Source organism: Hyla sarda, unplaced genomic scaffold, assembly GCF_029499605.1.
Source record: "Hyla sarda isolate aHylSar1 unplaced genomic scaffold, aHylSar1.hap1 scaffold_1228, whole genome shotgun sequence".
NCBI lineage: Eukaryota > Metazoa > Chordata > Amphibia > Anura > Hylidae > Hyla > Hyla sarda.
Genome location: NW_026607849.1, coordinates 1 through 24,228, shown reverse-complemented (window position 1 = coordinate 24,228; position 24,228 = coordinate 1). Strand labels below are relative to the sequence as shown.

Below are 24,228 nucleotides of genomic sequence, written 5' to 3'. Positions count from 1 at the left end.
GTCATGGAGGAACTTAGGGATGCTTACCTTGTATGGCGAAATGACAAATGTCTGTTCAAGTGCATCAGCGATTGGTGGGAATATGTTAAAGTCGAATTCCGTTGTTTCTTTCAGGCAAAAGGCAGACAACAGGCGTGTGCGAAGAAGTGGGACTTGAGGAAACTGCAGCGCGAGCTGCGGTCCCTGCAGGACCTGCTCCAGTGTGGCTGGGACGTCAGGGAGGAGCTGGAGGAGACCAAAAAGAGCTTGAAAAGGCACTTTGAGGAGGAATCCAAGCGAATCATCTTTCGTTCCAAGGTGGAGAACCTGGAGAAGGGTGAGAAATGTAACTCTTTCTTTTTCAGGAAGCTCCATGCCGGCCACACGCCCCTGACTGAGCTACGAGATGAGACCGGACACATGAGGAGCGGCAAGGAGGAAGTGATGGGGGTCGTCCACGACTTCTACAGCAACCTCTACGCCCCCAAGTCATCCGACCCCGAAGCCGCCGAGAGGTTCCTGTCAGGTGTCACTAACGTTGTTGATCCCGCAGGTGCGGCGGCTGTGGACGATCCCTTGACGGTGGGGGAGCTGCTCTCTGCCGCTAAATCCTTTAAGCCCGGCAGGACCCCGGGCAGTGACGGTCTCCCGGCCGAGCTCTACGTAGCGCTGGGTGACCTGATCTGTCCGGACCTGTTGGAGGTGTACGAGGAGATGGTGGTGGGGGGCAGAATGCCTCCGTCGTTGAGGGAAGGGATGATCACGATCTTGTATAAGCGGAAGGGGGAGAGATGTGACCTGAAAAACTGGCGTCCCATCTCTCTCCTGAACGTGGACTACAAGATCCTCGCCAAGGTGCTGGCCAACAGGCTGAAACCTGTCATGGGGCAGATCGTCCATCCGGACCAGACCTGCAGCATTCCTGGCCGCAGGATTGCCGACAGCCTTGCCCTTGTGAGAGACACGGTCCATTACATCCAGGACCGCGGGGGCCGCGCCGCCCTGGTCAGCTTAGATCAGGAGAAGGCGTTCGACCGTGTCTCCCACGCATTCATGGACAGGGTTTTGCGCAGGCTGGGTCTGGGGAAGATGTTTTGCTCTTTTGTTAACGTTATGTATTTTGACATTTACAGCACGGTGTTGGTGAACGGCTGGAAGACTGACCCCTTTCCTATTCTTTCAGGGGTTAGACAAGGCTGCCCTCTTTCACCTCTCCTTTTTGTTTGTGTTATAGAGCTCTTCGCTGAGACTATCCGGCAGAATGGAGAGATCAGAGGGATCACCGCACCAGGACCAGATCGCCACGAGGTCAAGTGCTCGCTCTACATGGACGACGTGACCGTCTTCTGCGCTGACCAGCGTTCGGTGACTGCACTCGTCCAGACCTGCGAGGACTTCGGCAGAGCTTCGGGGGCAAAAGTCAACTGCGGGAAGTCGGAGGCCATGCTCTTCGGGGAATGGCACCTGGCTTCTTCCGCCCCCTTCCCCTTTGCTGTCAAGCCGGACTTCATTCAAATTCTTGGAGTCTGGTTCGGGAAGGAAGGAGCGGCCCTTAAGTCTTGGCAAGACCGACTAGGAAGGATAAACTCGAAGATCGGACTGTGGAGCTCCAGAAAGCTCACGATGGAAGGCAAGGCACTTGTCCTGCGGAGTGAAGTTTTGCCTGTGCTCCAATATACCGCACAGGCCTGGCCTCCCCATACCACCGTTTGCAAGGCCATCACCCGGACAGTGTTTGGCTTCGTCTGGGGCAAAATGGACAGAGTCAAGAGGACCGTGATGTACAAGGAACCCCGCAAGGGTGGGAAGGGAATACCCGACATCCCCGCTCTGCTGAGGGCCTCCTTTGCATGTGTCACGGTGCAGCGGACTCTTGTAGAAAAGACTGGCTCAGCGGGCAGGTCCATGTCTCGCTTGCTTCTCATGCCCCTCTGGAGACAGCTGGGCTGGGACAAGTGGGACAGCTCCATCCCTTACAACTGGAACACTCCCTGGTTCTATGGGGATGTTGTCCGGTTTGTGAGGGAGCACCAGCTGGAAGGACTGAAACCAGACCTATGGAAGCCGAAGACAATCCACAAGCTCATCCGAGCTAAGGACTCGACCGAGCTGGTTCCGGGACTCCCCGCAGCCACTGCAGAGACAGTTTGGAACAATGTGGCCTCAAAGCGGCTTACCAATGGACACAAGGACTTGTCGTGGATGGCCGTCATGGGAGGTCTCTCTCTCAGGTCATTCATGCATGCCCGCAACCTGTGCAAGACCCGGTACTGCCCCCGTTGCCCCTACGTGGAGGAAACATCTTTCCACGTGTTTTGGCAGTGCCCCTTTGCACAGGGTCTGTTGGACGCCCTAGAACAGGAACTCAGAGACTCAGTGCCCAGGAGCTGCCTATCGTACCATTCGGTGCTTTACGGCCTGTTCCCTGGGACCCACGACGTGGAGGCCATCCAGGAGGCCTGGCGCCTTATGAACTGTTTTAAGGACGCAGTGTGGCTCTCCAGGAACCGCCTCGTGATCAACAGGGAAAACATGTCCGTCCGGGACTGCCGCAGGTTCATCAAGAACCTGCTTAGAGACTATTCCATCTTGGACAGCTCGGCCGTTGATGAGGAAGAAGAGGAGTGAAGACCCCTCTCCTTCTCCCATGTCTCCCTGAAGATACAGCCCAACAGTTTGGCCCTGTGATCCGCCCCCTCCCTACCCCCACATAGTCGCCCACACCCCTACCCCGATCACAGATTGTATTATTTGGTTTTTGTTTGATCTCTTGTGCTTTTCTATTGCAGGATTGAGCTGAATGTTAGAGTAGCATGGTGTGCGATGTATAGCTTAGGGAACCTTTGCTGTGTATCGTACTATCATGCTTTGTGTGACTGTAATTTATTGTACGACTTGTAATGACTGAACGGAAAATAAAGCTCTTTCAATCAAAAAATCTGTTCTTATCAGTTTAATATCTGATACGTCCCCTATCTGGGGACCATATATTAAATGGATTTTTGAGAACGGGGGCCGATTTCGAAGCTTGCTTCCGTCGCCCTATGCATTGACCCGATATGGCAGTATCTTCGGGTACAGTGCACCACCCCCTTACAGGGTTAAAAAGAAAGATTCCTACTTTCATTGCTACCTGCTTGCTGGCTAGCCAGCTAGCCAGCCCTGTGGGCCTTGCTGCTGCTGCAGCCAAAAAACAAAAGGTGGTGCTGCTGCTGCTTCTGCTGCTTCTGCTTCTGCTTGTGTCTGGCCGCTGTTGGAGCGTCCAGGCACAGGACTTCTGCTGCTGCTGACTAAATGGCCTCCTTAATTGGATCATTTGAGTAGCCAGCACACCTGTGCAGGTAGGGCATGACATGATAGGCAGCTGCCTTGATAGCGGGTGGGTGCTGAATGTTCCTAATTGACAAAATAAGATTAATGCTTATGAAGAAATATAAAATCTCATCCCTTCCCCAATATCGCGCCACACCCCTACCCCTTAATTCCCTGGTTGAACTTGATGGACATATGTCTTTTTTCGACCGTACTAACTATGTAACTATGTAACATAACATGGGGGGGGGGGGGGGGTCTCCTGGCTGTTCACACAGGTGTGTCATTGCTGTACATTGACCATGCATTGCTTCTGTGGTATTGCAAAGGCAAAGACAAATGCTTCCAGCCATCCATTGCACTAATGGATTGGTTATCAGCTGGCTGTCTATGTCCCGCATCAATATAGACCAAAGTACAGAGGGTTAGGCTATGCTATTGTGCACCTACCTGATGCATCAGAAGGTGCGAGGCCCTTGCTAAATTCTGTGCACAGACTTTGAGATCTATACTTTAGACTGTATCTAAACCTGCTCCAACATGGACTGACATTCTGGCCTACTTTCAGCCGATGCGACTTGTCTGTCGCTGAACAGTCGCTTTTTATGTATTCAGCACCTATGTATAATGTTGTAAAAATGCTCTAGAAGCTAAAGTCGCAGAAATGTCACACATATTTGGCCTGCAACTTTCTGTGCGACAAATTCAGACAGGAAAAATCAGTATAAATCCTTAGAAAATTATCCCCCAGTGTCTCCATCTGCTGGCGGTATTGAATAAGCATTGCTGCACTGATGGGGTATGCATTAGACGAAAAAAAAGAAGAAAAAGAAGAATAATACGCCCAGAAAAGAGGCGAAAAGGAGAAAAACGTAAAAAAACGTGAAAAAAAAGTAAGAGGAAGAGAAGGGAAAAAAAGGTGGAAATGGGTTTAAAAGTGATTTCGGCGGAGAAATATATATATATATATATATATATATATATATATATATATATACGCGCACACACACACATATATATAAACGTATTCTCCGTTGAGATATTGCAGCCGCTGCTGTGTCCAGGCCCAGGAGCCTTAGCACTGTGCTGTGATGTCACTCAATACCACTGACATCACTAGGTGTAAACAACATCTCTCCTTTGCTGTGTATGTGACTATGGAGCTGTTTGGTGATGTCGTCTATTATGGCCTTCATAGAAGCAACAGGAGATTGTTGCATCCATCTAGAACCCTCAGAACTACAGTGCTATGATGTCACTCACTTCCACAGGCCTTGCAGAGTGTAAACAACAACAACCCAGCTTTGTTGTGTATGTAACCATAGGGATTTGTGATGTCACCTAGAACCTTCACAGCAGCGACAGCTTTATGAGGAGCATCAGCACTGCTCTGCCTGAGCAGAACCATCACTGCCATAGGTTGTCAAATAACCCGGGTTTAACCCACACAGGTAAGTCCAATGGGGTGAAGGCATGTCCTCTATGCTTACAGCTTCCCGTGGGTGTTGGTTTGATACCGTTTGGGGACAGCCAAGGAGGCATCTGCAGGCAACAAAGGTAGGTGTGTGCTTGTGTGTGTGTTTCCTATGCAGATCCTAAGCCCAGTGTCACATGCAAGTAGGAGGAGTAAGAAGGGTTCCTGGCAAATCCGGGTTATGGATTGCATTTAAAAAGGCCCCGTGGGAGTGCAATGGGCCCCTGTCTTGCTGCTTAGCAATAATGGTATGGGTTTAGGTTCTGCTGTGTGTACTGGTGGTTGACTGCCCCCCAGCCCAGAGTGTGCATGGAAAATTGTCTGGCAGCCTCCCTGACAGCAAGCAGTGATAGTGCCCATGAAGGGCACCTTGTTGGGCCCGCCCCTTTCACGGTTATCGCTTCTCGGCCTTTTGGCTAAGATCAAGTGTAGTATCTGTTCTTATCAGTTTAATATCTGATACGTCCCCTATCTGGGGACCATATATTAAATGGATTTTTGAGAACGGGGGCCGATTTCGAAGCTTGCTTCCGTCGCCCTATGCATTGACCCGATATGGCAGTATCTTCGGGTACAGTGCACCACCCCCTTACAGGGTTAAAAAGAAAGATTCCTACTTTCATTGCTACCTGCTTGCTGGCTAGCCAGCTAGCCAGCCCTGTGGGCCTTGCTGCTGCTGCAGCCAAAAAACAAAAGGTGGTGCTGCTGCTGCTTCTGCTGCTTCTGCTTCTGCTTGTGTCTGGCCGCTGTTGGAGCGTCCAGGCACAGGACTTCTGCTGCTGCTGACTAAATGGCCTCCTTAATTGGATCATTTGAGTAGCCAGCACACCTGTGCAGGTAGGGCATGACATGATAGGCAGCTGCCTTGATAGCGGGTGGGTGCTGAATGTTCCTAATTGACAAAATAAGATTAATGCTTATGAAGAAATATAAAATCTCATCCCTTCCCCAATATCGCGCCACACCCCTACCCCTTAATTCCCTGGTTGAACTTGATGGACATATGTCTTTTTTCGACCGTACTAACTATGTAACTATGTAACATAACATGGGGGGGGGGGGGGGTCTCCTGGCTGTTCACACAGGTGTGTCATTGCTGTACATTGACCATGCATTGCTTCTGTGGTATTGCAAAGGCAAAGACAAATGCTTCCAGCCATCCATTGCACTAATGGATTGGTCATCAGCTGGCTGTCTATGTCCCGCATCAATATAGACCAAAGTACAGAGGGTTAGGCTATGCTATTGTGCACCTACCTGATGCATCAGAAGGTGCGAGGCCCTTGCTAAATTCTGTGCACAGACTTTGAGATCTATACTTTAGACTGTATCTAAACCTGCTCCAACATGGACTGACATTCTGGCCTACTTTCAGCCGATGCGACTTGTCTGTCGCTGAACAGTCGCTTTTTATGTATTCAGCACCTATGTATAATGTTGTAAAAATGCTCTAGAAGCTAAAGTCGCAGAAATGTCACACATATTTGGCCTGCAACTTTCTGTGCGACAAATTCAGACAGGAAAAATCAGTATAAATCCTTAGAAAATTATCCCCCAGTGTCTCCATCTGCTGGCGGTATTGAATAAGCATTGCTGCACTGATGGGGTATGCATTAGACGAAAAAAAAGAAGAAAAAGAAGAATAATACGCCCAGAAAAGAGGCGAAAAGGAGAAAAACGTAAAAAAAAACGTGAAAAAAAAGTAAGAGGAAGAGAAGGGAAAAAAAGGTGGAAATGGGTTTAAAAGTGATTTCGGCGGAGAAATATATATATATATATATATATATATATATATATATATATATATATATATATATATATATATACGCGCACACACACACATATATATAAACGTATTCTCCGTTGAGATATTGCAGCCGCTGCTGTGTCCAGGCCCAGGAGCCTTAGCACTGTGCTGTGATGTCACTCAATACCACTGACATCACTAGGTGTAAACAACATCTCTCCTTTGCTGTGTATGTGACTATGGAGCTGTTTGGTGATGTCGTCTATTATGGCCTTCATAGAAGCAACAGGAGATTGTTGCATCCATCTAGAACCCTCAGAACTACAGTGCTATGATGTCACTCACTTCCACAGGCCTTGCAGAGTGTAAACAACAACAACCCAGCTTTGTTGTGTATGTAACCATAGGGATTTGTGATGTCACCTAGAACCTTCACAGCAGCGACAGCTTTATGAGGAGCATCAGCACTGCTCTGCCTGAGCAGAACCATCACCGCCATAGGTTGTCAAATAACCCGGGTTTAACCCACACAGGTAAGTCCAATGGGGTGCAGGCATGTCCTCTATGCTTACAGCTTCCCGTGGGTGTTGGTTTGATACCGTTTGGGGACAGCCAAGGAGGCATCTGCAGGCAACAAAGGTAGGTGTGTGCTTGTGTGTGTGTTTCCTATGCAGATCCTAAGCCCAGTGTCACATGCAAGTAGGAGGAGTAAGAAGGGTTCCTGGCAAATCCGGGTTATGGATTGCATTTAAAAAGGCCCGTGGGAGTGCAATGGGCCCCTGTCTTGCTGCTTAGCAATAATGGTATGGGTTTAGGTTCTGCTGTGTGTACTGGTGGTTGACTGCCCCCCAGCCCAGAGTGTGCATGGAAAATTGTCTGGCAGCCTCCCTGACAGCAAGCAGTGATAGTGCCCATGAAGGGCACCTTGTTGGGCCCGCCCCTTTCACGGTTATCGCTTCTCGGCCTTTTGGCTAAGATCAAGTGTAGTATCTGTTCTTATCAGTTTAATATCTGATACGTCCCCTATCTGGGGACCATATATTAAATGGATTTTGAGAACGGGGGCCGATTTCGAAGCTTGCTTCCGTCGCCCTATGCATTGACCCGATATGGCAGTATCTTCGGGTACAGTGCACCACCCCCTTACAGGGTTAAAAAGAAAGATTCCTACTTTCATTGCTACCTGCTTGCTGGCTAGCCAGCTAGCCAGCCCTGTGGGCCTTGCTGCTGCTGCAGCAGCCAAAAAACAAAAGGTGGTGCTGCTGCTGCTTCTGCTGCTTCTGCTTCTGCTTGTGTCTGGCCGCTGTTGGAGCGTCCAGGCACAGGACTTCTGCTGCTGCTGACTAAATGGCCTCCTTAATTGGATCATTTGAGTAGCCAGCACACCTGTGCAGGTAGGGCATGACATGATAGGCAGCTGCCTTGATAGCGGGTGGGTGCTGAATGTTCCTAATTGACAAAATAAGATTAATGCTTATGAAGAAATATAAAATCTCATCCCTTCCCCAATATCGCGCCACACCCCTACCCCTTAATTCCCTGGTTGAACTTGATGGACATATGTCTTTTTTCGACCGTACTAACTATGTAACTATGTAACATAACATGGGGGGGGTCTCCTGGCTGTTCACACAGGTGTGTCATTGCTGTACATTGACCATGCATTGCTTCTGTGGTATTGCAAAGGCAAAGACAAATGCTTCCAGCCATCCATTGCACTAATGGATTGGTCATCAGCTGGCTGTCTATGTCCCGCATCAATATAGACCAAAGTACAGAGGGTTAGGCTATGCTATTGTGCACCTACCTGATGCATCAGAAGGTGCGAGGCCCTTGCTAAATTCTGTGCACAGACTTTGAGATCTATACTTTAGACTGTATCTAAACCTGCTCCAACATGGACTGACATTCTGGCCTACTTTCAGCCGATGCGACTTGTCTGTCGCTGAACAGTCGCTTTTTATGTATTCAGCACCTATGTATAATGTTGTAAAAATGCTCTAGAAGCTAAAGTCGCAGAAATGTCACACATATTTGGCCTGCAACTTTCTGTGCGACAAATTCAGACAGGAAAAATCAGTATAAATCCTTAGAAAATTATCCCCCAGTGTCTCCATCTGCTGGCGGTATTGAATAAGCATTGCTGCACTGATGGGGTATGCATTAGACGAAAAAAAGAAGAAAAAGAAGAATAATACGCCCAGAAAAGAGGCGAAAAGGAGAAAAAACGTAAAAAAACGTGAAAAAAAAGTAAGAGGAAGAGAAGGGAAAAAAGGTGGAAATGGGTTTAAAAGTGATTTCGGCGGAGAAATATATATATATATATATATATATATATATATATATATATATACGCGCACACACACACATATATATAAACGTATTCTCCGTTGAGATATTGCAGCCGCTGCTGTGTCCAGGCCCAGGAGCCTTAGCACTGTGCTGTGATGTCACTCAATACCACTGACATCACTAAACAACATCTCTCCTTTGCTGTGTATGTGACTATGGAGCTGTTTGGTGATGTCGTCTATTATGGCCTTCATAGAAGCAACAGGAGATTGTTGCATCCATCTAGAACCCTCAGAACTACAGTGCTATGATGTCACTCACTTCCACAGGCCTTGCAGAGTGTAAACAACAACAACCCAGCTTTGTTGTGTATGTAACCATAGGGATTTGTGATGTCACCTAGAACCTTCACAGCAGCGACAGCTTTATGAGGAGCATCAGCACTGCTCTGCCTGAGCAGAACCATCACCGCCATAGGTTGTCAAATAACCCGGGTTTAACCCAACACAGGTAAGTCCAATGGGGTGCAGGCATGTCCTCTATGCTTACAGCTTCCCGTGGGTGTTGGTTTGATACCGTTTGGGGACAGCCAAGGAGGCATCTGCAGGCAACAAAGGTAGGTGTGTGCTTGTGTGTGTGTTTCCTATGCAGATCCTAAGCCCAGTGTCACATGCAAGTTAGGAGGAGTAAGAAGGGTTCCTGGCAAATCCGGGTTATGGATTGCATTTTAAAAAGGCCCCGTGGGAGTGCAATGGGCCCCTGTCTTGCTGCTTAGCAATAATGGTATGGGTTTAGGTTCTGCTGTGTGTACTGGTGGTTGACTGCCCCCCAGCCCAGAGTGTGCATGGAAAATTGTCTGGCAGCCTCCCTGACAGCAAGCAGTGATAGTGCCCATGAAGGGCACCTTGTTGGGCCCGCCCCTTTCACGGTTATCGCTTCTCGGCCTTTTGGCTAAGATCAAGTGTAGTATCTGTTCTTATCAGTTTAATATCTGATACGTCCCCTATCTGGGGACCATATATTAAATGGATTTTTGAGAACGGGGGCCGATTTCGAAGCTTGCTTCCGTCGCCCTATGCATTGACCCGATATGGCAGTATCTTCGGGTACAGTGCACCACCCCCTTACAGGGTTAAAAAGAAAGATTCCTACTTTCATTGCTACCTGCTTGCTGGCTAGCCAGCTAGCCAGCCCTGTGGGCCTTGCTGCTGCTGCAGCCAAAAAACAAAAGGTGGTGCTGCTGCTGCTTCTGCTGCTTCTGCTGCTTCTGCTTCTGCTTGTGTCTGGCCGCTGTTGGAGCGTCCAGGCACAGGACTTCTGCTGCTGCTGACTAAATGGCCTCCTTAATTGGATCATTTGAATAGCCAGCACACCTGTGCAGGTAGGGCATGACATGATAGGCAGCTGCCTTGATAGCGGGTGGGTGCTGAATGTTCCTAATTGACAAAATAAGATTAATGCTTATGAAGAAATATAAAATCTCATCCCTTCCCCAATATCGCGCGCACACCCCTTACCCCTTAATTCCCTGGTTGAACTTGATGGACATATGTCTTTTTTCGACCGTACTAACTATGTAACTATGTAACATAACATGGGGGGGGGGGGGGGGTCTCCTGGCTGTTCACACAGGTGTGTCATTGCTGTACATTGACCATGCATTGCTTCTGTGGTATTGCAAAGGCAAAGACAAATGCTTCCAGCCATCCATTGCACTAATGGATTGGTCATCAGCTGGCTGTCTATGTCCCGCATCAATATAGACCAAAGTACAGAGGGTTAGGCTATGCTATTGTGCACCTACCTGATGCATCAGAAGGTGCGAGGCCCTTGCTAAATTCTGTGCACAGACTTTGAGATCTATACTTTAGACTGTATCTAAACCTGCTCCAACATGGACTGACATTCTGGCCTACTTTCAGCCGATGCGACTTGTCTGTCGCTGAACAGTCGCTTTTTATGTATTCAGCACCTATGTATAATGTTGTAAAAATGCTCTAGAAGCTAAAGTCGCAGAAATGTCACACATATTTGGCCTGCAACTTTCTGTGCGACAAATTCAGACAGGAAAAATCAGTATAAATCCTTAGAAAATTATCCCCCAGTGTCTCCATCTGCTGGCGGTATTGAATAAGCATTGCTGCACTGATGGGGTATGCATTAGACGAAAAAAAGAAGAAAAAGAAGAATAATACGCCCAGAAAGAGGCGAAAAGGAGAAAAACGTAAAAAAACGTGAAAAAAAAAGTAAGAGGAAGAGAAGGGAAAAAAAGGTGGAAATGGGTTTAAAAGTGATTTCGGCGGAGAAATATATATAGTATATATAGTATATATATATATATACTATATATACGCGCACACACACACATATATATAAACGTATTCTCCGTTGAGATATTGCAGCCGCTGCTGTGTCCAGGCCCAGGAGCCTTAGCACTGTGCTGTGATGTCACTCAATACCACTGACATCACTAGGTGTAAACAACATCTCTCCTTTGCTGTGTATGTGACTATGGAGCTGTTTGGTGATGTCGTCTATTATGGCCTTCATAGAAGCAACAGGAGATTGTTGCATCCATCTAGAAACCCTCAGAACTACAGTGCTATGATGTCACTCACTTCCACAGGCCTTGCAGAGTGTAAAAAACAACAACCCAGCTTTGTTGTGTATGTAACCATAGGGATTTGTGATGTCACCTAGAACCTTCACAGCAGCGACAGCTTTATGAGGAGCATCAGCACTGCTCTGCCTGAGCAGAACCATCACCGCCATAGGTTGTCAAATAACCCGGGTTTAACCCACACAGGTAAGTCCAATGGGGTGCAGGCATGTCCTCTATGCTTACAGCTTCCCGTGGGTGTTGGTTTGATACCGTTTGGGGACAGCCAAGGAGGCATCTGCAGGCAACAAAGGTAGGTGTGTGCTTGTGTGTGTGTTTCCTATGCAGATCCTAAGCCCAGTGTCACATGCAAGTAGGAGGAGTAAGAAGGGTTCCTGGCAAATCCGGGTTATGGATTGCATTTAAAAAGGCCCCGTGGGAGTGCAATGGGCCCCTGTCTTGCTGCTTAGCAATAATGGTATGGGTTTAGGTTCTGCTGTGTGTACTGGTGGTTGACTGCCCCCCAGCCCAGAGTGTGCATGGAAAATTGTCTGGCAGCCTCCCTGACAGCAAGCAGTGATAGTGCCCATGAAGGGCACCTTGTTGGGCCCGCCCCTTTCACGGTTATCGCTTCTCGGCCTTTTGGCTAAGATCAAGTGTAGTATCTGTTCTTATCAGTTTAATATCTGATACGTCCCCTATCTGGGGACCATATATTAAATGGATTTTTGAGAACGGGGGCCGATTTCGAAGCTTGCTTCCGTCGCCCTATGCATTGACCCGATATGGCAGTATCTTCGGGTACAGTGCACCACCCCCTTACAGGGTTAAAAAGAAAGATTCCTACTTTCATTGCTACCTGCTTGCTGGCTAGCCAGCTAGCCAGCCCCTGTGGGCCTTGCTGCTGCTGCAGCCAAAAAACAAAAGGTGGTGCTGCTGCTGCTTCTGCTGCTTCTGCTTCTGCTTGTGTCTGGCCGCTGTTGGAGCGTCCAGGCACAGGACTTCTGCTGCTGCTGACTAAATGGCCTCCTTAATTGGATCATTTGAGTAGCCAGCACACCTGTGCAGGTAGGGCATGACATGATAGGCAGCTGCCTTGATAGCGGGTGGGTGCTGAATGTTCCTAATTGACAAAATAAGATTAATGCTTATGAAGAAATATAAAATCTCATCCCTTCCCCAATATCGCGCCACACCCCTACCCCTTAATTCCCTGGTTGAACTTGATGGACATATGTCTTTTTTCGACCGTACTAACTATGTAACTATGTAACATAACATGGGGGGGGGGGGGTCTCCTGGCTGTTCACACAGGTGTGTCATTGCTGTACATTGACCATGCATTGCTTCTGTGGTATTGCAAAGGCAAAGACAAATGCTTCCAGCCATCCATTGCACTAATGGATTGGTCATCAGCTGGCTGTCTATGTCCCGCATCAATATAGACCAAAGTACAGAGGGTTAGGCTATGCTATTGTGCACCTACCTGATGCATCAGAAGGTGCGAGGCCCTTGCTAAATTCTGTGCACAGACTTTGAGATCTATACTTTAGACTGTATCTAAACCTGCTCCAACATGGACTGACATTCTGGCCTACTTTCAGCCGATGCGACTTGTCTGTCGCTGAACAGTCGCTTTTTATGTATTCAGCACCTATGTATAATGTTGTAAAAATGCTCTAGAAGCTAAAGTCGCAGAAATGTCACACATATTTGGCCTGCAACTTTCTGTGCAACAAATTCAGACAGGAAAAATCAGTATAAATCCTTAGAAAATTATCCCCCAGTGTCTCCATCTGCTGGCGGTATTGAATAAGCATTGCTGCACTGATGGGGTATGCATTAGACGAAAAAAAAGAAGAAAAAGAAGAATAATACGCCCAGAAAAGAGGCGAAAAGGAGAAAAACGTAAAAAAACGTGAAAAAAAAGTAAGAGGAAGAGAAGGGAAAAAAAGGTGGAAATGGGTTTAAAAGTGATTTCGGCGGAGAAATATATATATATATATATATATATATATATATATATACGCGCACACACACACATATATATAAACGTATTCTCCGTTGAGATATTGCAGCCGCTGCTGTGTCCAGGCCCAGGAGCCTTAGCACTGTGCTGTGATGTCACTCAATACCACTGACATCACTAGGTGTAAACAACATCTCTCCTTTGCTGTGTATGTGACTATGGAGCTGTTTGGTGATGTCGTCTATTATGGCCTTCATAGAAGCAACAGGAGATTGTTGCATCCATCTAGAACCCTCAGAACTACAGTGCTATGATGTCACTCACTTCCACAGGCCTTGCAGAGTGTAAACAACAACAACCCAGCTTTGTTGTGTATGTAACCATAGGGATTTGTGATGTCACCTAGAACCTTCACAGCAGCGACAGCTTTATGAGGAGCATCAGCACTGCTCTGCCTGAGCAGAACCATCACCGCCATAGGTTGTCAAATAACCCGGGTTTAACCCACACAGGTAAGTCCAATGGGGTGCAGGCATGTCCTCTATGCTTACAGCTTCCCGTGGGTGTTGGTTTGATACCGTTTGGGGACAGCCAAGGAGGCATCTGCAGGCAACAAAGGTAGGTGTGTGCTTGTGTGTGTGTTTCCTATGCAGATCCTAAGCCCAGTGTCACATGCAAGTAGGAGGAGTAAGAAGGGTTCCTGGCAAATCCGGGTTATGGATTGCATTTAAAAAGGCCCCGTGGGAGTGCAATGGGCCCCTGTCTTGCTGCTTAGCAATAATGGTATGGGTTTAGGTTCTGCTGTGTGTACTGGTGGTTGACTGCCCCCCAGCCCAGAGTGTGCATGGAAAATTGTCTGGCAGCCTCCCTGACAGCAAGCAGTGATAGTGCCCATGAAGGGCACCTTGTTGGGCCCGCCCCTTTCACGGTTATCGCTTCTCGGCCTTTTGGCTAAGATCAAGTGTAGTATCTGTTCTTATCAGTTTAATATCTGATACGTCCCCTATCTGGGGACCATATATTAAATGGATTTTTGAGAACGGGGGCCGATTTCGAAGCTTGCTTCCGTCGCCCTATGCATTGACTCGATATGGCAGTATCTTCGGGTACAGTGCACCACCCCCTTACAGGGTTAAAAAGAAAGATTCCTACTTTCATTGCTACCTGCTTGCTGGCTAGCCAGCTAGCCAGCCCTGTGGGCCTTGCTGCTGCTGCAGCCAAAAAACAAAAGGTGGTGCTGCTGCTGCTTCTGCTGCTTCTGCTTCTGCTTGTGTCTGGCCGCTGTTGGAGCGTCCAGGCACAGGACTTCTGCTGCTGCTGACTAAATGGCCTCCTTAATTGGATCATTTGAGTAGCCAGCACACCTGTGCAGGTAGGGCATGACATGATAGGCAGCTGCCTTGATAGCGGGTGGGTGCTGAATGTTCCTAATTGACAAAATAAGATTAATGCTTATGAAGAAATATAAAATCTCATCCCTTCCCCAATATCGCGCCACACCCCTACCCCTTAATTCCCTGGTTGAACTTGATGGACATATGTCTTTTTTCGACCGTACTAACTATGTAACTATGTAACATAACATGGGGGGGGGGGGGGGGTCTCCTGGCTGTTCACACAGGTGTGTCATTGCTGTACATTGACCATGCATTGCTTCTGTGGTATTGCAAAGGCAAAGACAAATGCTTCCAGCCATCCATTGCACTAATGGATTGGTCATCAGCTGGCTGTCTATGTCCCGCATCAATATAGACCAAAGTACAGAGGGTTAGGCTATGCTATTGTGCACCTACCTGATGCATCAGAAGGTGCGAGGCCCTTGCTAAATTCTGTGCACAGACTTTGAGATCTATACTTTAGACTGTATCTAAACCTGCTCCAACATGGACTGACATTCTGGCCTACTTTCAGCCGATGCGACTTGTCTGTCGCTGAACAGTCGCTTTTTATGTATTCAGCACCTATGTATAATGTTGTAAAAATGCTCTAGAAGCTAAAGTCGCAGAAATGTCACACATATTTGGCCTGCAACTTTCTGTGCGACAAATTCAGACAGGAAAAATCAGTATAAATCCTTAGAAAATTATCCCCCAGTGTCTCCATCTGCTGGCGGTATTGAATAAGCATTGCTGCACTGATGGGGTATGCATTAGACGAAAAAAAAGAAGAAAAAGAAGAATAATACGCCCAGAAAAGAGGCGAAAAGGAGAAAAACGTAAAAAAACGTGAAAAAAAAGTAAGAGGAAGAGAAGGGAAAAAAAGGTGGAAATGGGTTTAAAAGTGATTTCGGCGGAGAAAAATATATATATATATATATATATATATATATATATATATATATATATATATACATACGCGCACACACACACATATATATAAACGTATTCTCCGTTGAGATATTGCAGCCGCTGCTGTGTCCAGGCCCAGGAGCCTTAGCACTGTGCTGTGATGTCACTCAATACCACTGACATCACTAGGTGTAAACAACATCTCTCCTTTGCTGTGTATGTGACTATGGAGCTGTTTGGTGATGTCGTCTATTATGGCCTTCATAGAAGCAACAGGAGATTGTTGCATCCATCTAGAACCCTCAGAACTACAGTGCTATGATGTCACTCACTTCCACAGGCCTTGCAGAGTGTAAACAACAACAACCCAGCTTTGTTGTGTATGTAACCATAGGGATTTGTGATGTCACCTAGAACCTTCACAGCAGCGACAGCTTTATGAGGAGCATCAGCACTGCTCTGCCTGAGCAGAACCATCACCGCCATAGGTTGTCAAATAACCCGGGTTTAACCCACACAGGTAAGTCCAATGGGGTGCAGGCATGTCCTCTATGCTTACAGCTTCCCGTGGGTGTTGGTTTGATACCGTTTGGGGACAGCCAAGGAGGCATCTGCAGGCAACAAAGGTAGGTGTGTGCTTGTGTGTGTGTTTCCTATGCAGATCCTAAGCCCAGTGTCACATGCAAGTAGGAGGAGTAAGAAGGGTTCCTGGCAAATCCGGGTTATGGATTGCATTTAAAAAGGCCCCGTGGGAGTGCAATGGGCCCCTGTCTTGCTGCTTAGCAATAATGGTATGGGTTTAGGTTCTGCTGTGTGTACTGGTGGTTGACTGCCCCCCAGCCCAGAGTGTGCATGGAAAATTGTCTGGCAGCCTCCCTGACAGCAAGCAGTGATAGTGCCCATGAAGGGCACCTTGTTGGGCCCGCCCCTTTCACGGTTATCGCTTCTCGGCCTTTTGGCTAAGATCAAGTGTAGTATCTGTTCTTATCAGTTTAATATCTGATACGTCCCCTATCTGGGGACCATATATTAAATGGATTTTTGAGAACGGGGGCCGATTTCGAAGCTTGCTTCCGTCGCCCTATGCATTGACCCGATATGGCAGTATCTTCGGGTACAGTGCACCACCCCCTTACAGGGTTAAAAAGAAAGATTCCTACTTTCATTGCTACCTGCTTGCTGGCTAGCCAGCTAGCCAGCCCTGTGGGCCTTGCTGCTGCTGCAGCAGCCAAAAAACAAAAGGTGGTGCTGCTGCTGCTTCTGCTGCTTCTGCTTCTGCTTGTGTCTGGCCGCTGTTGGAGCGTCCAGGCACAGGACTTCTGCTGCTGCTGACTAAATGGCCTCCTTAATTGGATCATTTGAGTAGCCAGCACACCTGTGCAGGTAGGGCATGACATGATAGGCAGCTGCCTTGATAGCGGGTGGGTGCTGAATGTTCCTAATTGACAAAATAAGATTAATGCTTATGAAGAAATATAAAATCTCATCCCTTCCCCAATATCGCGCCACACCCCTACCCCTTAATTCCCTGGTTGAACTTGATGGACATATGTCTTTTTTCGACCGTACTAACTATGTAACTATGTAACATAACATGGGGGGGGGGGGGGGGTCTCCTGGCTGTTCACACAGGTGTGTCATTGCTGTACATTGACCATGCATTGCTTCTGTGGTATTGCAAAGGCAAAGACAAATGCTTCCAGCCATCCATTGCACTAATGGATTGGTCATCAGCTGGCTGTCTATGTCCCGCATCAATATAGACCAAAGTACAGAGGGTTAGGCTATGCTATTGTGCACCTACCTGATGCATCAGAAGGTGCGAGGCCCTTGCTAAATTCTGTGCACAGACTTTGAGATCTATACTTTAGACTGTATCTAAACCTGCTCCAACATGGACTGACATTCTGGCCTACTTTCAGCCGATGCGACTTGTCTGTCGCTGAACAGTCGCTTTTTATGTATTCAGCACCTATGTATAATGTTGTAAAAATGCTCTAGAAGCTAAAGTCGCAGAAATGTCACACATATTTGGCCTGCAACTTTCTGTGCGACAAATTCAGACAGGAAAAATCAGTATAAATCCTTAGAAAATTATCCCCCAGTGTCTCCATCTGCTGGCGGTATTGAATAAGCATTGCTGCACTGATGGGGTATGCATTAGACGAAAAAAAAGAAGAAAAAGAAGAATAATACGCCCAGAAAAGAGGCGAAAAGGAGAAAAACGTAAAAAAACGTGAAAAAAAAGTAAGAGGAAGAGAAGGGAAAAAAAGGTGGAAATGGGTTTAAAAGTGATTTCGGCGGAGAAATATATATATATATATATATATATATATATATATATATATATATACGCGCACACACACACATATATATAAACGTATTCTCCGTTGAGATATTGCAGCTGCTGCTGTGTCCAGGCCCAGGAGCCTTAGCACTGTGCTGTGATGTCACTCAATACCACTGACATCACTAGGTGTAAACAACATCTCTCCTTTGCTGTGTATGTGACTATGGAGCTGTTTGGTGATGTCGTCTATTATGGCCTTCATAGAAGCAACAGGAGATTGTTGCATCCATCTAGAACCCTCAGAACTACAGTGCTATGATGTCACTCACTTCCACAGGCCTTGCAGAGTGTAAACAACAACAACCCAGCTTTGTTGTGTATGTAACCATAGGGATTTGTGATGTCACCTAGAACCTTCACAGCAGCGACAGCTTTATGAGGAGCATCAGCACTGCTCTGCCTGAGCAGAACCATCACCGCCATAGGTTGTCAAATAACCCGGGTTTAACACACACAGGTAAGTCCAATGGGGTGCAGGCATGTCCTCTATGCTTACAGCTTCCCGTTGGTGTTGGTTTGATACCGTTTGGGGACAGCCAAGGAGGCATCTGCAGGCAACAAAGGTAGGTGTGTGCTTGTGTGTGTGTTTCCTATGCAGATCCTAAGCCCAGTGTCACATGCAAGTAGGAGGAGTAAGAAGGGTTCCTGGCAAATCCGGGTTATGGATTGCATTTAAAAAGGCCCCGTGGGAGTGCAATGGGCCCCTGTCTTGCTGCTTAGCAATAATGGTATGGGTTTAGGTTCTGCTGTGTGTACTGGTGGTTGACTGCCCCCCAGCCCAGAGTGTGCATGGAAAATTGTCTGGCAGCCTCCCTGACAGCAAGCAGTGATAGTGCCCATGAAGGGCACCTTGTTGGGCCCGCCCCTTTCACGGTTATCGCTTCTCGGCCTTTTGGCTAAGATCAAGTGTAGTATCTGTTCTTATCAGTTTAATATCTGATACGTCCCCTATCTGGGGACCATATATTAAATGGATTTTTGAGAACGGGGGCCGATTTCGAAGCTTGCTTCCGTCGCCCTATGCATTGACCCGATATGGCAGTATCTTCGGGTACAGTGCACCACCCCTTTACAGGGTTAAAAAGAAAGATTCCTACTTTCATTGCTACCTGCTTGCTGGCTAGCCAGCCCTGTGGGCCTTGCTGCTGCTGCAGCCAAAAAACAAAAGGTGGTGCTGCTGCTGCTTCTGCTGCTTCTGCTTCTGCTTGTGTCTGGCCGCTGTTGGAGCGTCCAGGCACAGGACTTCTGCTGCTGCTGACTAAATGGCCTCCTTAATTGGATCATTTGAGTAGCCAGCACACCTGTGCAGGTAGGGCATGACATGATAGGCAGCTGCCTTGATAGCGGGTGGGTGCTGAATGTTCCTAATTGACAAAATAAGATTAATGCTTATGAAGAAATATAAAATCTCATCCCTTCCCCAATATCGCGCCACACCCCTACCCCTTAATTCCCTGGTTGAACTTGATGGACATATGTCTTTTTTCGACCGTACTAACTATGTTACTATGTAACATAACATGGGGGGGGGGGGGGGTCTCCTGGCTGTTCACACAGGTGTGTCATTGCTGTACATTGACCATGCATTGCTTCTGTGGTATTGCAAAGGCAAAGACAAATGCTTCCAGCCATCCATTGCACTAATGGATTGGTCATCAGCTGGCTGTCTATGTCCCGCATCAATATAGACCAAAGTACAGAGGGTTAGGCTATGCTATTGTGCACCTACCTGATGCATCAGAAGGTGCGAGGCCCTTGCTAAATTCTGTGCACAGACTTTGAGATCTATACTTTAGACTGTATCTAAACCTGCTCCAACATGGACTGACATTCTGGCCTACTTTCAGCCGATGCGACTTGTCTGTCGCTGAACAGTCGCTTTTTATGTATTCAGCACCTATGTATAATGTTGTAAAAATGCTCTAGAAGCTAAAGTCGCAGAAATGTCACACATATTTGGCCTGCAACTTTCTGTGCGACAAATTCAGACAGGAAAAATCAGTATAAATCCTTAGAAAATTATCCCCCAGTGTCTCCATCTGCTGGCGGTATTGAATAAGCATTGCTGCACTGATGGGGTATGCATTAGACGAAAAAAAAGAAGAAAAAGAAGAATAATACGCCCAGAAAAGAGGCGAAAAGGAGAAAAACGTAAAAAAACGTGAAAAAAAAGTAAGAGGAAGAGAAGGGAAAAAAAGGTGGAAATGGGTTTAAAAGTGATTTCGGCGGAGAAATATATATATATATATATATATATATATATATATATATATATACGCGCACACACACACATATATATAAACGTATTCTCCGTTGAGATATTGCAGCCGCTGCTGTGTCCAGGCCCAGGAGCCTTAGTACTGTGCTGTGATGTCACTCAATACCACTGACATCACTAGGTGTAAACAACATCTCTCCTTTGCTGTGTATGTGACTATGGAGCTGTTTGGTGATGTCGTCTATTATGGCCTTCATAGAAGCAACAGGAGATTGTTGCATCCATCTAGAACCCTCAGAACTACAGTGCTATGATGTCACTCACTTCCACAGGCCTTGCAGAGTGTAAACAACAACAACCCAGCTTTGTTGTGTATGTAACCATAGGGATTTGTGATGTCACCTAGAACCTTCACAGCAGCGACAGCTTTATGAGGAGCATCAGCACTGCTCTGCCTGAGCAGAACCATCACCGCCATAGGTTGTCAAATAACCCGGGTTTAACCCACACAGGTAAGTCCAATGGGGTGCAGGCATGTCCTCTATGCTTACAGCTTCCCGTGGGTGTTGGTTTGATACCGTTTGGGGACAGCCAAGGAGGCATCTGCAGGCAACAAAGGTAGGTGTGTGCTTGTGTGTGTGTTTCCTATGCAGATCCTAAGCCCAGTGTCACATGCAAGTAGGAGGAGTAAGAAGGGTTCCTGGCAAATCCGGGTTATGGATTGCATTTAAAAAGGCCCCGTGGGAGTGCAATGGGCCCCTGTCTTGCTGCTTAGCAATAATGGTATGGGTTTAGGTTCTGCTGTGTGTACTGGTGGTTGACTGCCCCCCAGCCCAGAGTGTGCATGGAAAATTGTCTGGCAGCCTCCCTGACAGCAAGCAGTGATAGTGCCCATGAAGGGCACCTTGTTGGGCCCGCCCCTTTCACGGTTATCGCTTCTCGGCCTTTTGGCTAAGATCAAGTGTAGTATCTGTTCTTATCAGTTTAATATCTGATACGTCCCCTATCTGGGGACCATATATTAAATGGATTTTTGAGAACGGGGGCCGATTTCGAAGCTTGCTTCCGTCGCCCTATGCATTGACCCGATATGGCAGTATCTTCGGGTACAGTGCACCACCCCCTTACAGGGTTAAAAAGAAAGATTCCTACTTTCATTGCTACCTGCTTGCTGGCTAGCCAGCTAGCCAGCCCTGTGGGCCTTGCTGCTGCTGCAGCCAAAAAACAAAAGGTGGTGCTGCTGCTGCTTCTGCTGCTTCTGCTTCTGCTTGTGTCTGGCCGCTGTTGGAGCGTCCAGGCACAGGACTTCTGCTGCTGCTGACTAAATGGCCTCCTTAATTGGATCATTTGAGTAGCCAGCACACCTGTGCAGGTAGGGCATGACATGATAGGCAGCTGCCTTGATAGCGGGTGGGTGCTGAATGTTCCTAATTGACAAAATAAGATTAATGCTTATGAAGAAATATAAAATCTCATCCCTTCCCCAATATCGCGCCACACCCCTACCCCTTAATTCCCTGGTTGAACTTGATGGACATATGTCTTTTTTCGACCGTACTAACTATGTAACTATGTAACATAACATGGGGGGGGGGGGGTCTCCTGGCTGTTCACACAGGTGTGTCATTGCTGTACATTGACCATGCATTGCTTCTGTGGTATTGCAAAGGCAAAGACAAATGCTTCCAGCCATCCATTGCACTAATGGATTGGTCATCAGCTGGCTGTCTATGTCCCGCATCAATATAGACCAAAGTACAGAGGGTTAGGCTATGCTATTGTGCACCTACCTGATGCATCAGAAGGTGCGAGGCCCTTGCTAAATTCTGTGCACAGACTTTGAGATCTATACTTTAGACTGTATCTAAACCTGCTCCAACATGGACTGACATTCTGGCCTACTTTCAGCCGATGCGACTTGTCTGTCGCTGAACAGTCGCTTTTTATGTATTCAGCACCTATGTATAATGTTGTAAAAATGCTCTAGAAGCTAAAGTCGCAGAAATGTCACACATATTTGGCCTGCAACTTTCTGTGCGACAAATTCAGACAGGAAAAATCAGTATAAATCCTTAGAAAATTATCCCCCAGTGTCTCCATCTGCTGGCGGTATTGAATAAGCATTGCTGCACTGATGGGGTATGCATTAGACGAAAAAAAAGAAGAAAAAGAAGAATAATACGCCCAGAAAAGAGGCGAAAAGGAGAAAAACGTAAAAAAACTTGAAAAAAAAGTAAGAGGAAGAGAAGGGAAAAAAAGGTGGAAATGGGTTTAAAAGTGATTTCGGCGGAGATATATATATATATATATATATATATATATATATATATATATACGCGCACACACATATATATAAACGTATTCTCCGTTGAGATATTGCAGCCGCTGCTGTGTCCAGGCCCAGGAGCCTTAGCACTGTGCTGTGATGTCACTCAATACCACTGACATCACTAGGTGTAAACAACATCTCTCCTTTGCTGTGTATGTGACTATGGAGCTGTTTGGTGATGTCGTCTATTATGGCCTTCATAGAAGCAACAGGAGATTGTTGCATCCATCTAGAACCCTCAGAACTACAGTGCTATGATGTCACTCACTTCCACAGGCCTTGCAGAGTGTAAACAACAACAACCCAGCTTTGTTGTGTATGTAACCATAGGGATTTGTGATGTCACCTAGAACCTTCACAGCAGCGACAGCTTTATGAGGAGCATCAGCACTGCTCTGCCTGAGCAGAACCATCACCGCCATAGGTTGTCAAATAACCCGGGTTTAACCCACACAGGTAAGTCCAATGGGGTGCAGGCATGTCCTCTATGCTTACAGCTTCCCGTGGGTGTTGGTTTGATACCGTTTGGGGACAGCCAAGGAGGCATCTGCAGGCAACAAAGGTAGGTGTGTGCTTGTGTGTGTGTTTCCTATGCAGATCCTAAGCCCAGTGTCACATGCAAGTAGGAGGAGTAAGAAGGGTTCCTGGCAAATCCGGGTTATGGATTGCATTTAAAAAGGCCCCGTGGGAGTGCAATGGGCCCCTGTCTTGCTGCTTAGCAATAATGGTATGGGTTTAGGTTCTGCTGTGTGTACTGGTGGTTGACTGCCCCCCAGCCCAGAGTGTGCATGGAAAATTGTCTGGCAGCCTCCCTGACAGCAAGCAGTGATAGTGCCCATGAAGGGCACCTTGTTGGGCCCGCCCCTTTCACGGTTATCGCTTCTCGGCCTTTTGGCTAAGATCAAGTGTAGTATCTGTTCTTATCAGTTTAATATCTGATACGTCCCCTATCTGGGGACCATATATTAAATGGATTTTTGAGAACGGGGGCCGATTTCGAAGCTTGCTTCCGTCGCCCTATGCATTGACCCGATATGGCAGTATCTTCGGGTACAGTGCACCACCCCCTTACAGGGTTAAAAAGAAAGATTCCTACTTTCATTGCTACCTGCTTGCTGGCTAGCCAGCTAGCCAGCCCTGTGGGCCTTGCTGCTGCTGCAGCCAAAAAACAAAAGGTGGTGCTGCTGCTGCTTCTGCTGCTTCTGCTTCTGCTTGTGTCTGGCCGCTGTTGGAGCGTCCAGGCACAGGACTTCTGCTGCTGCTGACTAAATGGCCTCCTTAATTGGATCATTTGAGTAGCCAGCACACCTGTGCAGGTAGGGCATGACATGATAGGCAGCTGCCTTGATAGCGGGTGGGTGCTGAATGTTCCTAATTGACAAAATAAGATTAATGCTTATGAAGAAATATAAAATCTCATCCCTTCCCCAATATCGCGCCACACCCCTACCCCTTAATTCCCTGGTTGAACTTGATGGACATATGTCTTTTTTCGACCGTACTAACTATGTAACTATGTAACATAACATGGGGGGGGGGGGGTCTCCTGGCTGTTCACACAGGTGTGTCATTGCTGTACATTGACCATGCATTGCTTCTGTGGTATTGCAAAGGCAAAGACAAATGCTTCCAGCCATCCATTGCACTAATGGATTGGTCATCAGCTGGCTG

General features: G+C 47.1%; 9 non-coding genes and 1 pseudogene across 9 annotated transcripts; all 10 read left to right on the top strand.

Moving 5' to 3' along the window:
* Positions 1-2,896: 2,896 nt before the first annotated feature.
* LOC130303456 (U2 spliceosomal RNA) lies at positions 2,897-3,070 on the top strand (annotated as a pseudogene).
* Positions 3,071-5,161: 2,091 nt separating this feature from the next.
* On the top strand, positions 5,162-5,352 carry LOC130303427 (U2 spliceosomal RNA). The gene has a single exon (XR_008853497.1). It is a non-coding gene; the product is annotated as a U2 spliceosomal RNA (small nuclear RNA).
* Positions 5,353-7,463: 2,111 nt separating this feature from the next.
* LOC130303455 (U2 spliceosomal RNA) lies at positions 7,464-7,653 on the top strand. Its single transcript, XR_008853523.1, has one exon. It is a non-coding gene; the product is annotated as a U2 spliceosomal RNA (small nuclear RNA).
* Positions 7,654-9,735: 2,082 nt separating this feature from the next.
* LOC130303426 (U2 spliceosomal RNA) lies at positions 9,736-9,926 on the top strand. The gene has a single exon (XR_008853496.1). It is a non-coding gene; the product is annotated as a U2 spliceosomal RNA (small nuclear RNA).
* Positions 9,927-12,029: 2,103 nt separating this feature from the next.
* LOC130303425 (U2 spliceosomal RNA) lies at positions 12,030-12,220 on the top strand. The gene has a single exon (XR_008853495.1). It is a non-coding gene; the product is annotated as a U2 spliceosomal RNA (small nuclear RNA).
* A 2,083-nt stretch (positions 12,221-14,303) lies between these two features.
* LOC130303453 (U2 spliceosomal RNA) lies at positions 14,304-14,494 on the top strand. Its single transcript, XR_008853522.1, has one exon. It is a non-coding gene; the product is annotated as a U2 spliceosomal RNA (small nuclear RNA).
* Positions 14,495-16,599: 2,105 nt separating this feature from the next.
* LOC130303471 (U2 spliceosomal RNA) lies at positions 16,600-16,790 on the top strand. The gene has a single exon (XR_008853532.1). It is a non-coding gene; the product is annotated as a U2 spliceosomal RNA (small nuclear RNA).
* A 2,096-nt stretch (positions 16,791-18,886) lies between these two features.
* LOC130303459 (U2 spliceosomal RNA) lies at positions 18,887-19,077 on the top strand. Its single transcript, XR_008853526.1, has one exon. It is a non-coding gene; the product is annotated as a U2 spliceosomal RNA (small nuclear RNA).
* A 2,082-nt stretch (positions 19,078-21,159) lies between these two features.
* Positions 21,160-21,350, top strand: LOC130303447 (U2 spliceosomal RNA). The gene has a single exon (XR_008853516.1). It is a non-coding gene; the product is annotated as a U2 spliceosomal RNA (small nuclear RNA).
* A 2,082-nt stretch (positions 21,351-23,432) lies between these two features.
* Positions 23,433-23,623, top strand: LOC130303435 (U2 spliceosomal RNA). Its single transcript, XR_008853505.1, has one exon. It is a non-coding gene; the product is annotated as a U2 spliceosomal RNA (small nuclear RNA).
* Positions 23,624-24,228: the final 605 nt, after the last annotated feature.